The sequence below is a fragment of the Protopterus annectens genome, chromosome 4.part1 (genome assembly GCF_019279795.1).
Source record: "Protopterus annectens isolate FY-2018-M chromosome 4.part1, PAN1.0, whole genome shotgun sequence".
Lineage (NCBI taxonomy): Eukaryota > Metazoa > Chordata > Ceratodontiformes > Protopteridae > Protopterus > Protopterus annectens.
This window is the reverse complement of record NC_056734.1, coordinates 513,738,966-513,761,923: the sequence shown is the minus strand read 5'-3', so window position 1 is coordinate 513,761,923 and position 22,958 is coordinate 513,738,966. Positions and strand designations below refer to the sequence as shown.

Genomic DNA, 22,958 nt, shown 5'->3' with positions numbered 1-22,958 from the left:
ACCAAGCAAGTACATCAAAATGACGTCAACTTTCCAAATAAAAACTGAAAAAGTACAAAAAAATAAGTTATGTACCTACCATAACGTTCCATGTTAGTTGTCTTCATCTCGCCTTCTTTCTTGCTGGTTGGGATCGAAGCCGATCCTTCGCTCAGACTCTGCCATCTTCTATAGCTAGAGAACTGTTTACTGGCTCAAGGCTACCCCTTAATCCCATGATGCCTAGCGATAACTACCCAGATCTTGTTTGAAATGGCTAACCCCAGACATAGCCAGAGAATAAACCTATCCTAAACAAATAGGTCGAGTATACCTGTTATACTCTAAGTCAGTAGAGGAAACAAATCTGAGAAAAAGTACAGATTTGTACCTACCATAAATGTAGATGTCCGATAGATATGCAACTGCAGTCATAACATATGGGTTGTCCTGCCTCAGGCAGCCCTCGGTCGGCCGGATTCCAAAGTCTGGGTCCAACGTCGGCTGATGTCGCATTTCTCAGACGTCAGAGCGGCTGGAGTACATAAGCATCAGCCGACGTCATTTTCTTCAGTGTTTCTTGCCCCAGATGCCCTCCAAGGAAGGCTGAAATCAAATTGGAAGACAAAAACAGGATTCCAGACAAATAAATGAGCAATAAACAGATGTACCATAACAGATATCCCCAGCTAAGATAAACGGGGATAGGAGTGGACCCTAGGCATAGAAGGGTATGGAGGGAGGGAAAATCCGACTGCAGTGGCATATCTATCGGACATCTACATTTATGGTAGGTACAAAACTGTACTATGTCCTTCAAGAATGCAACTGCAGTCATAACATATGGGTAGAATACCATAGCTTAGCTGGGGGAGGAGGAATGCTCTAGGAAAAAGATGGCGTGGCAATCAAACCCTGCAGGACTGCCGAAGCAAAGCCTGCTCTGGATCTGGAGTATAGAGGGAGATTGTAGTGTTTGGAGAATGCATGCACGGAGCTCCATGTAGCAGCTTCTAGAATGTCCTTAGTAGGCACCCCTCTTAAGAATGCTGTAGAGGTGGCTGTAGCTCTGGTGGAATGTGGTCTGACATTGGCTGGAACAGTCTTTCCATGAAAGGAATAACAGAATCTGATGCAATGTCCAATCCATTTTGAAATAGTCTGTTTTGAAATTGCTTTTCCTTGGACGGCAGGGGCGTAAGCTACAAAAAGTTGGTCAGACTTTCTACTGGTCTTGGTTCTGTCCAGGTAGTATCGAAGTTGTCTGTGAATGTCCAAGGTATGTAACAGTCTTTCCCCCTTATTCTCAGGATTGGGGGAAGAAAGCAGGCAGATGAATAGCTTGATTTAAAGAAACTCTAGATACCACCTTTGGCATAAAAGTAGGGTTGGTCCTTAATGAAACCCTGTCTCTGGAAAATTATGAACGGTGGTATTGCCATTAGGGCCTGTAGTTCCGAAACCCTTCTTGCTGAGGTAATTGCCAACAGGAAAGCTGTCTTCCATGAGAGAAATTGCAAGTCAACTGAAGCTGCTGGCTCAAATGGAGGTAGAGTCAGTTTTTCTAGGACAAAATTGAGGTCCCAGGCTGGCAATGGAGCCTCTCTTGATGGCTTAATGTTCTTGATTCCCCTGAGGAATTGCCTTAGCAAAGGATGTGAAAAGACAGGCGAATCAGTGTTATATCTTGCTGAAACAGCTGATGCATGTATCTTTATGGAAGAATATGAGAGACCATTCTTTAGCATATCTGCCAAATATTCCAGGATGAGTGGGATGTTCAATAATGATGCATCATGTCCCTTGCTGGTATTCCAAATGCTGAATCTCTTCCATTTTGCCAAGTAAACCTTTCTGGTGGATGGTCTGCGAGCCTCTTAGTATCCGCTGAACTTCCTTGGAGAGAGATAGGTTGAGGTTATTCATGGGATCTCCCAGGCTGTTAGCTGCAGTGTCTGAAGGTTTGGATGCACTGTTTTGAAGTTGTGTTGAGTCAAAAGTAGAGGCCATTGGGGAAGGGCCCACTTCTTGGTGTGACATATGCTCCATAGTAGTGGATACCAGTGTTGTCGTGGCCAGTCCGGAGCTATTAGGATCCCCTTGGGTCTCTGCTTTGATCTTTAGTAATACTGAGGTCATCAGTGGCAGAGGTGGGAATGCATAGATTATTAGGAAGTTCCAGTTGAATGAGAGAGCATCTATTTTCCAAGCTTGTGGATGGTATGTCCTTGAGCAGAATTTTTGTAGATGATGGTTGAGGTGAGAGGCAAATAGGTCTACTTCTGGCCTACCCCATGTCGAAGTGAGCTGTGTGAAGATCTTCGGATGCAACCTCCACTCGTGTGGATCTGAAATTCCTGCTTAAGCTGTCCACCAGCACACTGTCTTTGCCTGGAACAAACTGGGATTGTAACTGAATGTTTAGGCTCAGTGATTTTTCCCAAAGATGCATTGTCAGTCTGCAAAGGGGGGGGGTAAGAATGGGTGCCCCCTTGCTTGTTTATATACCAACATCACAGTGGTGTTGTCTGTCCGTATCAGTAAATGGCCTTGCTGAAGTTGGTGTTGAAAGGCCTCGATGGCACGCATTACTGCCAGCATTTCCTTTTGGTTTATGTGCAGATGTGTTTCCTTTGGAGACCATTGTCCTTGTATACTGCTGCCTTCCATGTGCGCCCCCCATCCAAGGTCTGAGGCGTCTGTGGTCATGGTCTGTGTTATCTGTGGTTTTTTGAATAACATACCTGTGTTTACCTGGCTTACCGAGGCCCACCATAGGAATTCATTTTGTAGGCATGGAATGAGCGGTATGGTTGTCTAAGTTGTTGCTGTGTTGAGACCATAGGCTTTTTAGGTACCATTGAAACTTTCTCATGTGTAGTCTTGCTAATGGAACCAGGAGAATGCAGGATGCCATGTAACCCAGGGCCTATAGGAATCTCCTTGCAGTCATCTGGGTAAGTTTTGCCAAACCTTTGAAATAATGAGTTAACTTCTCTTGCTTGTCTTCTGTTAGGTAAGCCATTTGAGAGGCTGTCTCTAATTTGGCTCCTAAGAAGATTATTTGCTGGGATGGCTGAAGTCTTGACTTTTGGAAGTTGACTGTGTATCCCAGAGTTTGAAGTAATCTTATGACATAGTCAAAGTTTTTTGTCATCAATTTGTCGTCCGCTTGTATGACGCAGTCGTCCAGGTACGGGTAAATTTGGATCCCCTGGAGCCTGCAATGAGCAATTACTGAAGCCAGGCATTTTGTGAATACTCTGGGCGCAGTAGATAAGCCAAATGGCAATGCTGAGAATTGATAATGCTCTGGCCCTGCAAGAAATCTGAGGTATCTTCTGCAGCTGTGTCTGATGGGGACATGCAGGTATGCCTCCTTGAGGTCCAGAGTAATCAGCCAAGACCCCTTGCCCAGCATGGGAAGGAGTTGCTGTAGAGTCAGCATTTTGAACTTTGGTACTATGAGAAAGGTGTTTAATGCGGACAAATCCAGTATTGGTCTCCATTGAGATTCTTTTCTTGGAACAAGGAACAGTCTTGAGTAAAACACCTGGCCTTGTTCTTGTTGTGGAACTCTTTCTATTGCTTTCATCCGAGTCAGCAGAGAGATTCGCTTGATAGCCTCTGCCCTCTGGTAGGTTTGGCATGCCTTGTTTTCTTGGTAAGGTATGAAAATGGAACCTGTAACCTCGGTCTATAATGTCCAAAATCCATTTGTCCTTTGTCAGTCTGTGCCAATTGTCTGCAAACAGAGAAGTTCCCGCCCAAAGGAGCTTCTATTTGTTCCCTGGTAGGCGAAAGTAGAGGAAAGTCATTGAGATTGTGGCTGTGGGGCAGGTGAAACCCCTGTGTCACTTCTTTGGTTTGCTGGCTGCCACTGTCGTTCCCTGTAAGGACCTCTGTATTGTCCTCTTCCTCGGCCACGTCTGTTTTTACCCCTTTGAAATTTTTCAGGATTAGGAAAGGACCAGTTTTTTGAAGGCCAATTCCTACTGAATCTGGGGGGTTGAACCTGGAGGAAATCTTTCACCGTCTGAACTGATTTTGCTTTTTCCTCGACGGACTTAACACATCCTTAGCATTAGCACCAAAAAGCTTGTTCTTTTCCAAAGGTGCATCCAGAAGTTTTGCCTTTACATGATCTGGTAGAGGTTGATCTTTTAACCATGCAAGTCTACGAATGACTGCCCCTGTCATAGCTGCCCTACATGAAGCTTCCAGTGCATCATATCCACACTGCAGGAAGTGATTGCTTACTTGCTGAGAGTTATGTACAGCTTCCTGCAAAGACTTCCTGTCTAAAGGATCAGGAGAGGCCAATGTTTTCTGTAAATCTTCTAACAGGAAATCCTGATATTGTAACATATGAAAAAGGCAATTCAAAGCTCTTAGATAAAGTAGTGGAGGTGTAAACCTTTTTACCCCATCTAATGACCTAGCTTCCCTGTTGGAGGGCAAAGGATTTTTAGAGGTGGAAGCTGAAACACCTTTAGGTCCCTGAGAAATAGTTTCCAAATCAGCAGTATGGGCCCTGAATAAATGGGAATGTGTTTCTAGGACCCTGTGATACCTGTCTGGCTTGGCTGGAGCAGGAGGAAGAGAGTCAGGGGTAACACGAGTCAGAATATAAATCATCCAAAACATCAAGCACAGGAGGAATAGCTATGGGCCTGTGCTGGGGCTTTTTAAGGAAAGTTCAAAGGCGCTTTCTGGAATCAGAATATTCCTGGCCTTGCCACTTGAAATGTTCCCTCATGGTATACAGAGCTTCCCCAAAAGAAATATCCTCAGGAGCGGAGGCCGGGGATGGAATCCCTCTACATCCAAGTCCTCGTAGGTCTGGAAGAGCTCTTCCTGGCCAAGTCCTCATAGGTCTGGAAGAGCTCTTCCTGGCCATCAGAGTGGACAGAGTCCTCAGAATCTTCATCTGAAGGAATAGGGTCAGAGGGTTCAACCGGGGCCTTTTATCAGAAGGAGGCTGGGATCCTCTCAGGATGGGCCTGTGAACCTCTAATCATAGAAATTAAGTCAGCAGCCATAGTCATAATTTGTGTCTCTGGAGTAGGCTGAGGCAAGGCTTTAGCAGAAAGATGCTTGGTCTTGCTGGCTGCCTTAGCCCTAGTGTAGGCCTCAATAGACATGGCCATAGGAGGCCTGGCAGCTCCACGCAGGAGTGACCTTATCTACAGCAATGGTCTCGGCATGTCCTCTGTTTTGGTATCCGGAGGAAAATCAATAACTGGCGTCTGAGTGATATCGGAATCGGAGTCGTGGTACACGGTGTCTTGGTTCGAGCAGTGGAATAACCGTCTCAGTAGGAACGAAGCACTCGCGGTAGGTTTTGGCGTGGAGTCGGTGGTAGACGCCGAGGATGTCGGTCCCGGTCTTTTTGTTTCTTTGGGTTTGCGATGTCGGAAGCTCCGACTGCATTGTATAGGCAAATTTTTCGAAAAAATCTTCAGCGAACTCTGCCAAGCGCCTGAGAGTGCGCTTGTTGAAGCGAGCACAGGCTACACAGGCAGAGACGTCGTGGTCTGGGCCAAGGCAAGGTAGACAGTAAGAGTGGAAATCCTTGAGGTATTTGTTTACCACAAGAAAGACAATTGTTAACTTTTTCAGTAATTTCTGACATCGGCTGAGGCAAGAAAAGGTCCCCAACGGGGTACTTAGCTTTTTTGATTACTTCGGAATCGAAGAATACAGGAGCTGACCAACCGGCACTTGCGAACTGCTTCTGCTTTGGGCACCGCACGGCAAGAAAGACTGGAGAAAATGGCGTCGGCTGATGCTTATGTACTCCAGCCGCTCTGACGGAGAGAAATGCGGCATCAGCCGACGTCAGACCCAGACTTTGGAATCCGGCCGACCGAGGGCTGCCTGAGGCAGGACAACCCATATGTTATGACTGCAGTTGCATTCTTGGACATCTTAGCCAGTGAAAACCAGAACTCCTCTTTGTCCAACAGGACAGGGGACGGGTGGGACGGAAGAAAGAAGGCAAGATGAAGCCAACTAACATGGAACGTTATGGTAGGTATATAACTTCTTTAAGTTGTCTATCTCGCCGCTTCTTGCTGGTTGGGACAGCGTAGCACCTACAATCCTGGCGGCTCATTGGAACAGACTCTTCATAATGGTGGAACCAAAGTCAGCTCTGTTCCTGGAGACCACATCTAGCTTGTAATAAGAAATAAAGGTATGAGGATTTGCCCATGTAGCAGCCGCACAAATAAAATCCATGGGCAACCTAGATTGGAAGGCTACAGAGGTAGCCAAGGCCTAGTAGAATGACCTTCGGTTTGATAGGTAACTCTTTGCTCCTTAATTGATAGATGAAAGTAATAGTGTGAGACAACCACCTGGATAAGGTCACCTTGGAAACTGGAGACCTTGTTTGCCTAGAGCATAGAAAGGAATAGTTGGTCCGCTTCCTTATTTCCTTAGTCCTATGCAGGTAAAAATGCAATTGTCTATGAATGTCCAATTGGTGCAATTTGTACTCTGCCTTGTGTGGTTAGGGAAAACACAGGAAGGTCTATAGATTGGTTTAAATTATTTTCTGAGCAGACTTTCGGAAGAAACGAAGGATTAGTCCTCAGAGTAACCCTGTCCTTAGGAAAAAAAACAAGTATGGAGGACGAACACTTAGTGCCTGAAGTTCAAAGACGCGTCTGGCTGAAGTAATAGCTACCAGAAAGAGCGTCTTCCAAGATAGAAACTTAATGGAGCAGGACGCTGCTGGTTCAAAGGGGGGGTAAAGTTAAGTAAGTTAGTACCAAATTAAGGTCCCAAGGAGGAGGGGGATCTCTCAGTGGTGGTCTAAGGAGAGTGGTCCCTCTCAAGAAAGCTTTAGAGAGCTTATGAGACAACGTTTGAATTTGACAAACCAACATGAAAGTTAGAAATGGCCGCTAATTGAACCCCTGACTGTAGCGAAGCGGACCCGAATGAAAAAAAGTTGTGCTAGAATTCCAGAATTTCGTGGACTGGGGCTGAAAACTGATCTATGTTCCTAGTCTCTGCCCAACAAGAAAAACGTTTCCATTTACTAGCATAAGTTTTTCTGGTTGTGGACTTGAGACAATCTCACGTACAGCCGGGGAAATGCTGGGAAGCCTGGCAAAGGTTGGAAGTGGAGCAACCAAGCTGTGAGCTGGAGGAGCTGGAAACGGGTCCAGAGTCCAGGGCTGATCGAGAAGGTAGTGGTGCAGGAACGGGAACCATATCTGTCAAGGCCAGTAGGGGGCAATGAGGATCATTTTGCAACCAAATATTGCTTTCTGTATGAGTTTCGGTATCGGGGGAAACTGAGGAAAGACAAAGCAGTCCCTGAGGCCAATCGTGGACTAGAGCGTCTCTGGGTGTGTGACCTGGAAGCAGAAGAAGTAGTTGCTGCATTTGCTGTTGAAGGGGGTGGCAAAAATATCGCAGCAAGGCTGCCCCCATTTGCGGAAAATCCACAACTTCCTGATTCAGAGACCACTCGTGAGGCATGAGGATAGCTCTGCTGAGCCTGTCCGCTATGACGTTGGACCTCCCAGGGATGTGCGTCGCAATCAGAAAACGTTGGGAGGAAATCGCCCACTGCCACAGTCTGAGTGCTTCGACACAGGGGGTAGGACCTGGTTCCGCCCTGCTTGTTGATGTACCACACCACTGACATGTCTGTAGGGCTTGCAACACTAGCATGACTCCTCATTTCTAGGACGTTTACGTGCAGATGGTACTCGTGAGGCTGCCAAGTACCTTGGACTGTCCTGTCCCAATAATGCCCCCCACCCTATCAGGGAGGTGTCTGTGGTCACTGCAGCTACAGGAGGGGGCTGAGTGAAGGGTCTGCCCCGAGTCATTAGTGGGGAGACCATCCACCAGGAAAGGTGCTTTTTGCATGCTTCTGTAATCATGATCTTGTGATACATGGGCAGCTGTTGGAAAGACCACTGTGAACAGAAGCCACTGAAGGATCCTCATGTGAAAGCGGGCCAGTGGGATTAGAAGACTGGCTGCTGCCATGGAACCCAGAGTTTGAAGGACGAACCTGAACTGGATTCTTTTGCTCTGCATTGGAATTTGTACTTTAATTGTAGACACCCTTTCTAGCGGTAGCCTTGCAGACATGTTTATGTCCAAGTCTACTCCTATGTAGGTGATAGATTGACAGGGCAACAAGGCAGATTTTTCGAAGTTTATTGTACTGCCTACCTGGGAGCAGATTGTGATTGTGTAGTCCCTGGCTCGTAGAAGTTGATGCCTGCTAGCAGTGAGGAGCCAGTCGTCTACATATGGAAATACCTGGAATCCTCGACATCTCAGGTGAGCCGTGATCACTGCCATACATTTGGTGAACACCTTGGGGGCTGTGGTGAGACCAAAGGGATGAGCCCTGAACTAGTAATGACTAGCTTCCAGCCAGAAGCGAAGAAATCTCCTGGAGCGCCTGTCCATCTTGATGTGGTAGTATGCGTCCTGAAGATCTATCGAGCACATCCAATTGTCCTGACCCAGAAAGGGTAGAATGGACTGTAGCGTGGCCATCCAAAACTTTCTTTGTACAGACCTGCTTAGTCTGCTGAGATCCAGAATCTTTTCCAGTCCCCCGTCTTTTTTGGTACCAAAAAGAACCTTGAGTAAGTTCAGGATCCATGCTGGTCTGCCAGGATTTCCTGGATGACACTTTTCTAGCAGTTTTGAAACTTCTATTACTGTTTGGTCCTTCAGATTGGGTGGAACATCTGGAAGGGATTTCCTTGACGGTAAGGGGGGTTGACAGAAGGGAATTTTGTAACCTCCGGATATAATGGACCGTACCCATCTGTCTTGTGTTAAATTTTGCCAGATAAAGTAGTGGAGGTGTAAACCTTTTACCCCATCTAATGACCTAGCTTCCCTGTTGGAGGGCAAAGGATTTTTAGAGGTGGAAGCTGAAACACCTTTAGGTCCCTGAGAAATAGTTTCCAAATCAGCAGTATGGGCCCTGAATAAATGGGAATGTGTTTCTAGGACCCTGTAATACCCGTCTGGCTTGGCTGGAGCAGGAGGAAGAGAGTCAGGGGTAACACGAGTCAGAATATAAATCATCCAAAACATCAAGCACAGGAGGAATAGCTAAGGGCCTGTGCTGGGGCTTTTTAAGGAAAGTTCGAAGGCACTTTCTGGAATCAGAATATTCCTGGCCTTGCCACTTGAAATGTTCCCTCATGGTATACAGAGCTTCCCCAAAAGAAATATCCTCAGGAGCGGAGGCCGAGGGGATGGAATCCTCTACATCCAAGTCCTCATAGGTCTGGAAGAGCTCTTCCTGGCCAAGTCCTCATAGGTCTGGAAGAGCTCTTCCTGGCCATCAGAGTGGACAGAGTCCTCAGAATCTTCATCTGAAGGAATAGGGTCAGAGGGTTCAACCCGGGGCCTTTTATCAGAAGGAGGCTGGGATCCTCTCAGGATGGGCCTGTGAACCTCTAATCATAGAAATTAAGTCAGCAGCCATAGTCATAATTTGTGTCTCTGGAGTAGGCTGAGGCAAGGCTTTAGCAGAAAGATGCTTGGTCTTGCTGGCTGCCTTAGCCCTAGTGTAGGCCTCAATAGACATGGCCATAGGAGGCCTGGCAGCTCCACGTGCAGGAGTGACCTTATCTACAGCAATGGTCTCGGGCATGTCCTCTGTTTCGGTATCCGGAGGAAAATCAATAACTGGCGTCTGAGTGATATCCGGAATCGGAGTCGTCGGTAATGCGGTGTCTTCGGTTCGGAGCAGTGGAATAACCGTCTCAGTAGGAACCGAAGCACTCGCGGTAGGTTTTTGCGTGGAGTCGGTGGTAGACGCGGGCCGAGGATGTCGGTCCCGGTCTTTTCGTTTCTTGGGGGTTTGCGATGTCGGAAGCTCCGACTGCATTGTATAGGCAAATTTTTCGCCGAAAAAAATCTTCAGCGAACTCTGCCAAGCGCCTGAGAGTGCGCTTGTTGAAGCGAGCACAGGCTACACAGGCAGAGACGTCGTGGTCTGGGCCAAGGCAAGGTAGACAGTAAGAGTGGAAATCCTTGAGGTATTTGTTTACCACAAGAAAGACAATTGTTAACTTTTTCAGTAATTTCTGACATCGGCTGAGGCAACAAAAGGTCCCCAACGGGGTACTTAGCTTTTTTGATTACTTCGGAATCGAAGAATACAGGAGCTGACCGACCGGCACATGCGAACTGCTTCTGCTTTGGGCACCGCACGGCAAGAAAGACTGGAGAAAATGGCGTCGGCTGATGCTTATGTACTCCAGCCGCTCTGACGGAGAGAAATGCGACATCAGCCGACGTCAGACCCAGACTTTGGAATCCGGCCGACCGAGGGCTGCCTGAGGCAGGACAACCCATATGTTATGACTGCAGTTGCATTCTTGGACATCTTAGCCAGTGAAAACCAGAACTCCTCTTTGTCCAATAGGACAGGGGGACGGAGGGTGGGACGCAAGAAAGAAGGCAAGATGAAGCCAACTAACATGGAACGTTATGGTAGGTATATAACTTCTTTAAGTTGTCTATCTCGCCTTCGTTCTTGCTGGTTGGGACAGCGTCCCTAGCACCTACAATCCTGGGCGGCTCATTGGAACAGACTCTTCATAATGGTGGAACCAAAGTCAGCTCTGTTCCTGGAGACCACATCTAGCTTGTAATAAGAAATAAAGGTATGAGGATTTGCCCATGTAGCAGCCGCACAAATAAAATCCATGGGCAACCTAGATTGGAAGGCTACAGAGGTAGCCAAGGCCTAGTAGAATGACCTTTCGGTTTGATAGGTAACTCTTTGCTCCTTAATTGATAGATGAAAGTAATAGTGTGAGACAACCACCTGGATAAGGTCACCTTGGAAACTGGAGACCTTGTTTGCCTAGAGCATAGGAAAGGAATAGTTGGTCCGGCTTCCTTATTTCCTTAGTCCTATGCAGGTAAAAATGCAATTGTCTATGAACGTCCAATTGGTGCAATTTGTACTCTGCCTTGGTGTGGTTAGGGAAAAAACACAGGAAGGTCTATAGATTGGTTCAAATTATTTTCTGAGCAGACTTTCGGAAGAAACGAAGGATTAGTCCTCAGAGTAACCCTGTCCTTAGGAAAAAAAACAAGTATGGAGGACGAACACTTAGTGCCTGAAGTTCAAAGACGCGTCTGGCTGAAGTAATAGCTACCAGAAAGAGCGTCTTCCAAGATAGAAACTTAATGGAGCAGGACGCTGCTGGTTCAAAGGGGGGGTAAAGTTAAGTAAGTTAGTACCAAATTAAGGTCCCAAGGAGGAGGGGGATCTCTCAGTGGTGGTCTAAGGAGAGTGGTCCCTCTCAAGAAAGCTTTAGAGAGCTTATGAGACAACGTTTGAATTTGACAAACCAACATGAAAGTTAGAAATGGCCGCTAATTGAACCCTGACTGTAGCCGAAGCGGACCCGGAATGAAAAAGTTGTGCTAGGAATTCCAGAATTTCGTGGACTGGGGCTGAAAACTGATCTATGTTCCTAGTCTCTGCCCAACAAGAAAAACGTTTCCATTTACTAGCATAAGTTTTTCTGGTTGTGGACTTGAGACAATCTCACGTACAGCCGGGGAAATGCTGGGAAGCCTGGCAAAGGTTGGAAGTGGAGCAACCAAGCTGTGAGCTGGAGGAGCTGGAAACGGGTCCAGAGTCCAGGGCTGATCGAGAAGGTAGTGGTGCAGGAACGGGAACCATATCTGTCAAGGCCAGTAGGGGGCAATGAGGATCATTTTGCAACCAAATATTGCTTTCTGTATGAGTTTCGGTATCGGGGGAAACTGAGGAAAGACAAAGCAGTCCCTGAGGCCAATCGTGGACTAGAGCGTCTCTGGGTGTGTGACCTGGAAGCAGAAGAAGTAGTTGCTGCATTTGCTGTTGAAGGGGGTGGCAAAAATATCGCAGCAAGGCTGCCCCCATTTGCGGAAGATCCACAACTTCCTGATTCAGAGACCACTCGTGAGGCATGAGGATAGCTCTGCTGAGCCTGTCCGCTGACGTTGGACCTCCCAGGGATGTGCGTCGCAATCAGAAAACGTTGGGAGGAAATCGCCCACTGCCGCAGTCTGAGTGCTTCGACACAGGGGGTAGGACCTGGTTCCGCCCTGCTTGTTGATGTACCACACCACTGACATGTTGTCTGTAGGGCTTGCAACACTAGCATGACTCCTCATTTCTAGGACGTTTACGTGCAGATGGTACTCGTGAGGCTGCCAAGTACCTTGGACTGTCCTGTCCCAATAATGCCCCCCACCCTATCAGGGAGGTGTCTGTGGTCACTGCTGCTACAGGAGGGGGCTGAGTGAAGGGTCTGCCCAGAGTCATTAGTGGGGAGACCATCCACCAGGAAAGGTGCTTTTTGCATGCTTCTGTAATCATGATCTTGTGATACATGGGCAGCTGTTGGAAAGACCACTGTGAACAGAAGCCACTGAAGGATCCTCATGTGAAAGCGGGCCAGTGGGATTAGAAGACTGGCTGCTGCCATGGAACCCAGAGTTTGAAGGACGAACCTGAACTGGACTCTTTTGCTCTGCATTAGAATTTGTACTTTAATTGTAGACACCCTTTCTAGCGGTAGCCTTGCTGACATGTTTATGTCCAAGTCTACTCCTATGTAGGTGATAGATTGACAGGGCAACAAGGCAGATTTTTCGAAGTTTATTGTACTGCCTACCTGGGAGCAGATTGTGATTGTGTAGTCCCTGGCTCGTAGAAGTTGATGCCTGCTAGCAGTGAGGAGCCAGTCGTCTAGATATGGAAATACCTGGAATCCTCGACATCTCAGGTGAGCCGTGATCACTGCCATACATTTGGTGAACACCTTGGGGGCTGTGGTGAGACCAAAGGGATGAGCCCTGAACTAGTAATGACTAGCTTCCAGCCAGAAGCGAAGAAATCTCCTGGAGCGCCTGTCCATCTTGATGTGGTAGTATGCGTCCTGAAGATCTATCGAGCACATCCAATTGTCCTGACCCAGAAAGGGTAGAATGGACTGTAGCATGGCCATCCAAAACTTTCTTTGTACAGACCTGCTTAGTCTGCTGAGATCCAGAATCTTTTCCAGTCCCCTGTCTTTTTTGGTACCAAAAAGAACCTTGAGTAAGTTCAGGATCCATGCTGGTCTGCCAGGATTTCCTGGATGACACTTTTCTAGCAGTTTTGAAACTTCTATTACTGTTTGGTCCTTCAGATTGGGTGGAACATCTGGAAGGGATTTCCTTGACGGTAAGGGGGGTTGACAGAAGGGAATTTTGTAACCTCCGGATATAATGGACCGTACCCATCTGTCTTGTGTTAAATTTTGCCAGGCTTTTGGGTACGGTGAAAGCCTTCCCCCGACTGCCTCCAGAGGTGAGCAGCCGGGCAACCCTTCAAGGATGCTGAAAGGGCTTATAGAGAAGGATTCTCCGTTGCCCTGGTTCTGTGGACCCCCTCTGCCATGAGGGCAGCGTCTTAGTTTCCCCCTCTGCCCCTGGAGGAAAAAATCGCTACTAGTGTCAGGCAAGGCACCCTGGGATTTTCGGAACCACATTTTGCCATTCTTCTGACCTTTAGGGTACGGTCTAGGAGTGGAAAAATGGACTCCCATGGCAGAGAGTACTGCCTTCTTGTTCACACCTAGTCAAGGTGCCTTTCACCTGTGGTCCAAAACGAAAGGAACCAAAGGGGGTGTTGAATGGTGCTTGAAAGGGTTCCGCAAAATTACACAGCCACATCCATGCATGCCTCCTAAGGACCACACCCGTACCCGTGGCTCTACTCTCACCATCGGCTGCATAGGAAATGAGCCTCATGGAAAAGTTAACTACAGAATTAAGCGCAGCCAGCTGGGAAGCTACTTTAGCTCGAGCCCCCTCAGCTGATGGATCATGAAGGGAATCTCAGAGCTTTTTAAGGAGGATCCCTCTGAAGCCGGGTAAAATGACGCAAGTAGTTCAATGACCTCATAGAAAAGGTCGCTGAAGTGAACATTCACTTCCCGTATCTGTCCATCATCCTAGACTCCTTGTTAGGAGGATGGACAGATGAAGATGTCTCCGCTAACTCTTTTGGTGGCTGCTGCTACCACCATGGCATCAACAGGAACACATTTGGTAAGGAACTGCTTATCCTGGGGTGCTGTGATGAATTTGCCAAGTCTCCTCGGAGTTGGTTCCACTGTATGCTGACCAAGCCTTTCGAACCACCACAGACCTAAGTGGATCGAAAGGCAGAAAAACCCAGGAGGTGGAAGGTCAGGAACCTAACGCATCCAGAAATACAGACTCATCCTCAGTAGGGGCTAGGGGATTCCAGTTCCCCCTCTGCTTAAGCATTTCTAGGATGTCCGAGAAGGAAACATCTTCAGAGGGGGATCTTGGGGACCCTTCCGAATCATCCAAGTCTGTATCAGAAGTGACTCGGGGGAGTCAATGTGCTTCCTCTTGCACTTCTCATGAGGGGGCTCCTTTGAATGATCAGGGGAGGCCTTGGAAGAGGACGAAAAGTATAGTTGTGTACACTTGCCATAAATGTAGCTGTTAAGAGTGTAATCACTGTTACAGTCATTACACTTGGGTTATCCTGCTGGCAGGCTACCCTCAGTCGGCCTGAATTCCAAAGTCTAGGTCCGGCGTCTGTTGCTGTCGCCTCTTCGCTGACGTCAGTGCGCCAGGGGTAAAAAGATAAACTACATTTTCTTCAGTTTTTCTTGCCCCAGATGTCAGGTGCCCCCAAATGGGTAGGCTAAAAATATGCCAATACAAAATGTATTCACCAAAATATATTATACCATCTACAAGCAAATGCACCACATAGGTTGTACAGATTTAGAAAAGTGCAGATAGGTTCCAGCAAAGATATGGGGGGTGGTGGGTGGGTAACCTGAACTGCAACACTGAATACACAATCTACATTTATGGTAAGTGTACACAACTGTACTATGTTCTTAGTGTTTCACTGTTGCAGTCATTACATTTGGGTTGAATCCCAAAGCTATGGTTGGGAGGCTGGAGCCAAGTAGCATTAGGAGGGGCTATGAGGCCCTGCAGAACTGCAGTGGCAAAGCCTGCTCTTGATTTAGAGTGGTAAATGATAGTGCTTTGTAAAGGTGTGCACTTAAGTCCAGGTAGCAGCCTCTAAAATGTCTTTGGTTGGTACTCCCCTGAGGAAAGCTGCTGAAGTGGCTGCTGCTCTGGTTTAATGTGGCCTAATGCCCTTAGGCTCTGGTTTGCCATGTTGTGAATAGCAGAAACGAATGCAATGGCCTATCCACTTTGAAATGGTCTGCTTTGAGAGCCTTTCCTTGCGATCCTGCAGCATATGGCACTAGTAGTTGCTCAGTCTTCCTGAAAGCTTTGGTTCTGTTCAAGTAGAAGCGTAGCTGTCTGTGCATGTCCAAAGAACGCAGAATTCTCTCCCCCTTATTCTGCGGGTTTGGATAAAAAGTAGGCAGATGAATAGTTTGGTTAAGGGCCACACTGGACACTACCCTAGGCATAAATGTCGGGTTAGTCCTCAGAGAAACCCTGTCTGGATAAAAAATGATAATGGGTTCCACAGCCATAAGTGCCTGCAGCTCAGACTCGCCTTGCAGAGGTTATTGCTAGGAGCAGAGCGGTTTTCCAAGATAAAAACTTTATATCAGCTGTAGCGGCTGGCTCAAAAGGAGGCAGAGTGAGTTTTTCCAAGACATAATTGAGGTCCCATGCTGGTATTGGTGATCTCCTTAGAGGCCTGAAGTTTTTGGCTCCTCTGAGGTACTGCCTTAAAAGATGAGAAGATTGGTGGCTCTGTATTGTAGTGAGCCGAAATGGCAGAGGCATGAATTTTAATTTATGAAAAGGATAGGCCTTTGTCCAGCATCTCAGTTAAGCATCGCAAAATCTGAGGAATATTTGGTACAGCTGTGTCAATTCCTTGTGCCAGATTCCAAGCACAGAATCTCTCCCATTTTGCAGCATAAGATTTTCTGATACTAGGCCTTCTAGCCTCCAAAATGACATCCATCACAGCTTTAGTGAGAGGCACGTTTTGTATGACTACATTATCAGTCATGCTGGCAGATTTAAGGTCTTTAGTTGGCTGTGCAGGATCTGATTGTTTTGTTGGGATAGTAGATTATGTATTTGAGGCAAGGTCCCAAGCCGGGAATTGAGACAAGTTACTTAGGATTGGATACCAGTACTGGCGGAGCCAGTCTGGGGCAATCAGTATCATCTTTGGCTTCTCTTGTCTGATCTTTAGGAGTACTTTGGTGAGGAGAGGCAGAGGAGGAAAGGCATACACTGCTAAGCTTTTAAAGCTGAAAGATAATGCGTCCACTTTCCATGCTTGTCTGTGCTAAGTCCCTGTGCAGAAACTTATTTGGTAGTTGTGAGGAGAGGCAAACAGATCTATATCCGGGCATCACTATTTCCTTATCATGCTGAAGACTTGTGGATCCAATTTCCACTCGTGGGGCTCCATGAGGTTTCTGCTTAGTTCGTCTGCTAAAGTATTTATCTTCCTTGGCAAGAATTTTGCCTGCAGATGTACTTGGTAAGTCAATGCTGTGTCACACAAAGTCATGGCTAGTCTGCAAAGGGGGTAAGAATGAGTGCCTCCCTGCTTGTTTATATACCACATGACCATGGTGTTCTCTCTATCGGTAGTTGTCCCGGATGAAGTAGGTCCTTGAAAGCTGTCAGGGCATTCTGAACAGCTAGCATCTTTTTGATAGATATGCAAATGCATCTGGTTTGCGGACCATGTGCCTTGAATACATCATCCTGCCATGTGGGCCCCCCAGGCATAATCAGATGCATCCATTGCTAATGTATGCCTGGCTGAGGGTAAGGTGAATGGCTGTCCTTAGTTCTGGTGACAAGCCTTTGCCCACCATCAAAACTCCTGTTGCAGGTAGGGAATGACTGTTTCCAGGCTGTGGCAATGTTGAGTCCAAACACTTTTTAGGTACTATTGAAGTTTCCTCATATGCAGTCTCGCATATGGAATTAGTAGAATGCAGGATGCCATGAAGCCCAAAGCCTGCAAATTTTTTCTTGCAGATAACTGGGCCTTTGTTGCTAACAGGTTGAAATAGTCAGTTGCCTTTGTCTGGCGTGAGATAAGCCTTCTGGGCAGTTGTATTTAAGCTTGCACGCAGGAATATTATCTCTTGAGAGGGTACTAGTTTTGATTTCTTTCCGTTGACTGTGTACCCTAGGCCCGATAGAAATCTCTTTACAAACACCAGATGCTGTAGTAGAATGTCCTTGTTCTCTGCTTGAATGAGGCAGTCGTCCAATTAATGATACATTTGTATTCCTGTCTGCAGAATGCAATTACTGGTGCCAGGCACTTTGTGAAGACCATGGGCACAGTAGATAAGCCTAAGGGCAGTAAAGAGAATTGGTAGTGCATTGAGCCAGCATTGAATCGGAGGTATCTTCGCATGTTTGTCTGATTTGGACATGCAGGTATGCCTCTTAGGTCTAAGGTCACAAACTAAGCCTTCTTGCCCAGCATGGGCAGAAGTTGTTGTAGAGTCAACATTTTGAATTTCGGTATATCCAGATGTGTTTAGGATAGATGGGTCCAGTATTGGTCTCCAGGGTCTTGTCCTTTCTTGGTACCAAAAACAGTCGAACAAAATCCTCAACCCTGCTCTTGCTCTGGTACTTGTTGAATGGCCCTCATGTCTATGAGGGATGAGACTTGCTTTTGTGCCTCTGCCCAGTGATGTTTTTGCAGGTCTGGCCAACCGTTTGACCTCTGCAGAGTATGGAAGTAAACTTGCAGCCTTGTGACACTGTCTAGTACCCATTTGTCCTGGATTATTATGTGCCAATTATGTGAAAAATGTGCTAGTTTTCCCCCTAAAGGTGCTGCCAGAAGATAAGTGCTTGGTGCTGGCAGGGGGAAGTCATTGGGACGGTTTCCTGTATGGCTGTGATTTGTCTTCTCCACTTTTGGAGGTAGAAGCACCCCATTGTTTAGACCTGTAGGAACCTTGGGGCTGGGATCCGCCTCTTGGGCATCTATCTGCCCCTTTCTGGTCTGACTCTGGAAAGGACCAATTCTTTGTAGGCCAGTGTTTGCTAAATCTTGGAGGCTGTACCTGTAAGAAATCTTTAACCATCTGCATAGATTTAGCTTTGTCCTCCATTTTAACCTCTTCTGCTTTAACCCCAAACAAGGTATCATGCTGTAATGGAGCATCTAATAATTTTGCTTTGACATGATCAAGCAGATTTTGTTCCTTTAACCAAGCATGCCTCCTAATGACAGAACCTGTAACAGCGGCCCTGCAGGAGGCCTCCAAAGAATCAAAACCACATTGCAAAGTATGCTTTCCAACTTGTTCAGCTGCATGCAATAAATCCTGCATCTTTGTTTTCTGCACATTCAGAATTTATCAACATTTTCTGTTTAAGAAGTGACATAATATATTGCTGATATTTAAGCATATGGCACTGACAATTTAAAGCCCTTATAGCCAAGGTAGCAGAAGTGTAAATTTTTTCCCCCACCTGTCCAGTGCCCTAGAATCCCAGTCAGAGGGGGTAGGGTTTTTTTTTGCAGTGGGAAGCCTTGACCCCTTTAAGACCCTGAGAGAGTTTCTGGGTCAGCAGCCAAGTTTTTGAAAAGGAATTTGAGAGTCAGGAACCCTGTAGCACCTGTCTGGCTTAACAGGAGCTGGAGGTAAGGAGTCAGGGGTCAAACTGGACTCTGAAAATACATCTACAATGTCTAACAGGTGGACTAGCTAGGGGACTATGTTGCAGTAGTAAAAGGAAGTCTGAGCAGTTTCTTAGATTCTGAAAAATCTTGGCTTTCCCAGTGAAAATGCTCCCTCAAAGTAGGCAAAGTTTCCCCAAAAGAGTAACCCTCAGGAGGAGAGGCTGAAGGGATAGATTCTTCAGCATCAGAATCCTCATAGGGAGGAAGAGAGTATTCCTGAACAGAAGAGGTATCAGATGAAATGGAAACCTGATCTGAAGATTCATATCGCTTGCCTAGGCCTTTTATCAGGAGGGGAATGGGAACCCCTGATCAAAGTAATCAAGTCTTCGGCCATTTTGAGCATCTGTTTTTTGGGCATGGAGGCCTGTCCACGAGGCTATTGTACTTGTTTTTGTCTTTAAAGGTGCTTTAGTCTTTGACGCTGAAGTTGTTTTAATGTATAATTGAGTAGGTCTGAAAACACCCTCAGAAGCAGATGCCTGCTCAGAGGCTCCGGACCCATCTGAGGGAATAGTCTCCAAAGGTCCAATACTCGGAGCTTCCAGCGGCCTAGTGGACTCCACGTGGGAGTTGGTACCAGTCTGCTGGTCTAAAAGTAGTGGGAGTCAGGGGCTGCAAAGGCGCCTCACTGAGAACCGGCGACTGACTTAGAAGAAACCTCTGTTTTGGACCTCGAATGCCTGCCTTTTTTCCTTTGCGTTTCTTGTGAATTCTGGTAGTTGGAAGGCTATCAGACGACATCGTATAATTAAGTCTTCTGCCAAAATAGTGCAAGGCAAAATCGTACAGACGCTTAACAGTGCGTTGGTTAAATTAGCACAAAACAGACGAGCAGCGTCGTGGTCAGGGCCTAGGCATGGAATACAGTAAGAATGAAAGTCCTTATGAGGTATTTGCTTCCCACAAGAAATACAATTAACTTTCTGACATCGGTCTGGAGCAAGAAAATAAAGTTTCCCCAACGGGGTACTTGGCTTTTAATGAGGACTTCAGATCTGAAACAGGAAAAAATGTCAGGAGTCGGCCAACCGGCACTTGCAAACTGCTTATGCTTCGGGTACCGTGCGGCAAAAGACTGAAGAAAATGGTGTCGGCTGCATCTTTGATACCCCTGGCACACGGACGTCAGGGAAGAGGCGACAGCAACTGACGCCAGACCTAGACTTTGGAATTCAGGCCAACTGAGGGCAGCCTGCCAGCAGGATAACCCAAGTGTAATGAATGCAACAGTGAAACACGAAGAACATCACCCAATGGAGTGCCCTGGAGCACCGGTTCCCTATGCTTGAAATCTGGAGGAGCAGGAGGTTGGCAGAGGCACTACAGGGGACAGAGCCGGTGGGGCAGATAGTGGAGCTGACTGCGGCCAGCAGACTCCTCATGATATCGAAGGCATCCCTGCCACGATGCAGAGAAAGTTCCGGTTTCGAGGAAATCGGAATCTTTCTGCGCACCAATGGAGACTGCTCCGTGGCCAATGTAGGAGCAGAGCTCACCAGCGCCGAAGCTGCGAAAGGGAGAACGGGGTCAGACAAGGGTCCGATATCACTCGCCCCCCTCGGAGCTGACTAGGGAACCCAGGCGCCCAGATCCCTCGATGGAAGGCACCACAGAGGGGATCGGAGCAGACGTCGGAACCGAAGGAGAGGGTTATCGGAGCAGATGGTTCCACTACTCTAACCCCAACGAACTCCGGCTCCGAACTCATTGGAGTCAGAGGAGGAACATAGAGAGAAGTGGACAGAGCAAACACCTGTTGAGGAGGGCTGGACAACATCTTGGCAAGTGCCTGCAACTTTAGCAACCTACTGACCACTCTCCACATCATGATCAGACAGCCTAGAGGAGTAAGGATCAGTGACTGCGCTCACTCGGAAGCAACAGAGACAGAGGAGCCGAATGTACAGATTCCAGTGAAGGGGACCTCTGAGCCTTCGCAGAGCCACAAGAGGCTGACATTTCTGATGGAGCCAACGGGGAGATATAGTCTTATCGGTGCCAGCCGGAACCAAAGTAGAAGGTAGAGTCTGAACAGAGAACGGCTCCGAACTTGGGAGTAGACTGCTTGGTAGATTTAGAGGATTTCACAGGCTGAGAGCTCTTGGTCAGTGAATCCTGGGGTTTTAAAAGACCCCCAAGAATAAGCTTATTCTTATGCTCCTGCAGGACTGACTAAAGGCATGGCAGACAGAACAAGAGTCCTGCAGGTGGACAGCGCCTAAACAATAGACGCAAGTGTGGCCATCAGAGATTTTCTGACAGCATGAGTCACACTTCTGGAATCCAGACACTTTGGATTCCTTTGACATCCTGAAAGAAAACAAATACAGCAACAGCTACCAAAAGCAAAAGACAGTCTACACAAAAAACACACTGTACAACAAGACTATAGCTAAAGGTTTTTTTTTTTTTTTATTAATAGGAAAGCCTCTAACTTAAACGGCTAGCCAATGAAAGAAAAGTAGAAGGAAAGCCTATAACCTAAACGGCTAACCTGACAAGAGGAGGATGGGGGGAGGGGTGGGGGAGAACTCCAAGTTAAACGTATTCAAGGAAAAGTACAGTTTTGTACCTACCATAAATGTAGATGTTAGAGTGTAAACACTGCTGCAGTCATTACACTTGAGTTATCCTGCAGTCAGGCGGTCCCGCAGTCTGCCAGAGTTCCAAAATCTTGGTCCAGCGTCTGATGCTGTCACCTCCTCCTGGAAGTCAGTGCGACAGGGGTATACAATATGCAGCCGATGCCATTTTCTTCAGTTTTTCTTGCCCCAGATGTCAGGTGCACTCAAATAGGTAGGCAATACAAATTGCTAGTAAAAAATACAAAAGAAAAGCAAACCATTTTTAGTTACCAGCAAATACTCCCCATAAGTAATAAAGGGTATATGCCCTAGGTAAATACCAGAAAGTAAGAGGGGAAGGAGGGAGGGTAACCTGGACTGCAGCAGTGTTTACACTCAACATCTACATTTATGGTAGGTACAAAACTGTACTATGTTAATCGTGTTACACTGCTGCAGTCATAACACTTTGGTGGAATCCCAAAGCTGAGGTAGGAAGCCTGGATCTACAAGTTATTAGGGGTGGCTATAAGGCCCTGCAGTACGGCAGTGGCGAAGCCAGCTCTGGATTTGGAGTATAAAGGCAAACTGTAATGTTTGGTGAAGGTATGCACAGAACTCCATGTTGCTGCTTCCAAAATATCATTGGTAGCTACTCCTCTGAGGTAGGCAGTTGAAGTGGCTGTTGCTCTGGTGGAGTGAGATCCAATGCTGCTAGGTACAGGTTTCCCATGGTGGGTATAGCAGAAACTTATACAGTGTCCTATCCATTTTGAAATAGTCTGCTTTGAAATGGCTTTTCCCTGTGCTCCTGCAGCGTATGCTACCAATTGTTCAGATTTTCTAAAAGCTTTGGTTTTGTCCAAGTAGAAGCGCAACAGTCTGTGAATGTCCAAAGAATGTAGTAGTCCCTCCCCTTTGTTCTGTGGTTTTGGATAAAAAGTTGGCAAGTGAATAGTTTGATTTAGAGCCTCACTTGATACCACCTTTGGCATAAACGTAGGGTTGGTTCTTAAAGACACCCTGTCCTGGTGGAAGATGAGGAAAGGTTCCACTGCCATTAGTGCCTGTAATTCTGAAACTCTTCATGCTGATGTTATTGCCAGTAGCAGAGGAGTTTTCCAAGAGATGTATTTTAATTCTGCTGTGTTTGCTGGCTCTAAAGGAGGTAACGTTAATTTTTCCAAAACAAAATTCAGGTCCCAAGTAGGTGTTGGTGCTCTACTGGGCGGTCTTGTTTTTAGCCCCTCTGAGGTATTGTTTGAGCAAAGGATTAGAAATAAATTGGTGGATCCATGTTGAAATGAGCATAGATAGCAACGACTGCCTAATTGCAGTAGGTCCTTGAAAGCTATAATAGCATTTTGTACAGCTAGCATCTCTGATTGATGTGGAGATGTCTTTGCTCTGTGGGCCACTCGCCCTGGATACATTTTCCTGCCATGTGTGCTCCCCAGGCGTAACCCGATGCATCTGTTAGAGTCTGCCTGGACGTGGGTTGAATGAAAGGCTGTCCCTTGTTGAGGTGACAAGCTTGTGCCCACCATCGAAACTCCTGTTGTAGGCAAGGAATTAGTGGTATAACCGTTTCCAAACTTTGACAGTGTTGAGACCATACACTCTAGGTACCATTGTAGTTTACTCATATGCAGTCTGGCATATGGAATTAGTAGTATGCAAGATGCCACGAAGCCCAA

The 22,958-nt window shown here is 46.9% G+C and overlaps 1 protein-coding gene across 1 annotated transcript in view; it reads right to left on the bottom strand.

Annotated features, from left to right (window-relative positions):
* LOC122801243 (high density lipoprotein binding protein) overlaps positions 1-22,958 on the bottom strand; it is a 1,918,659-nt gene that overhangs the window by 1,425,429 nt on the left and 470,272 nt on the right. The window lies entirely within an intron of this gene.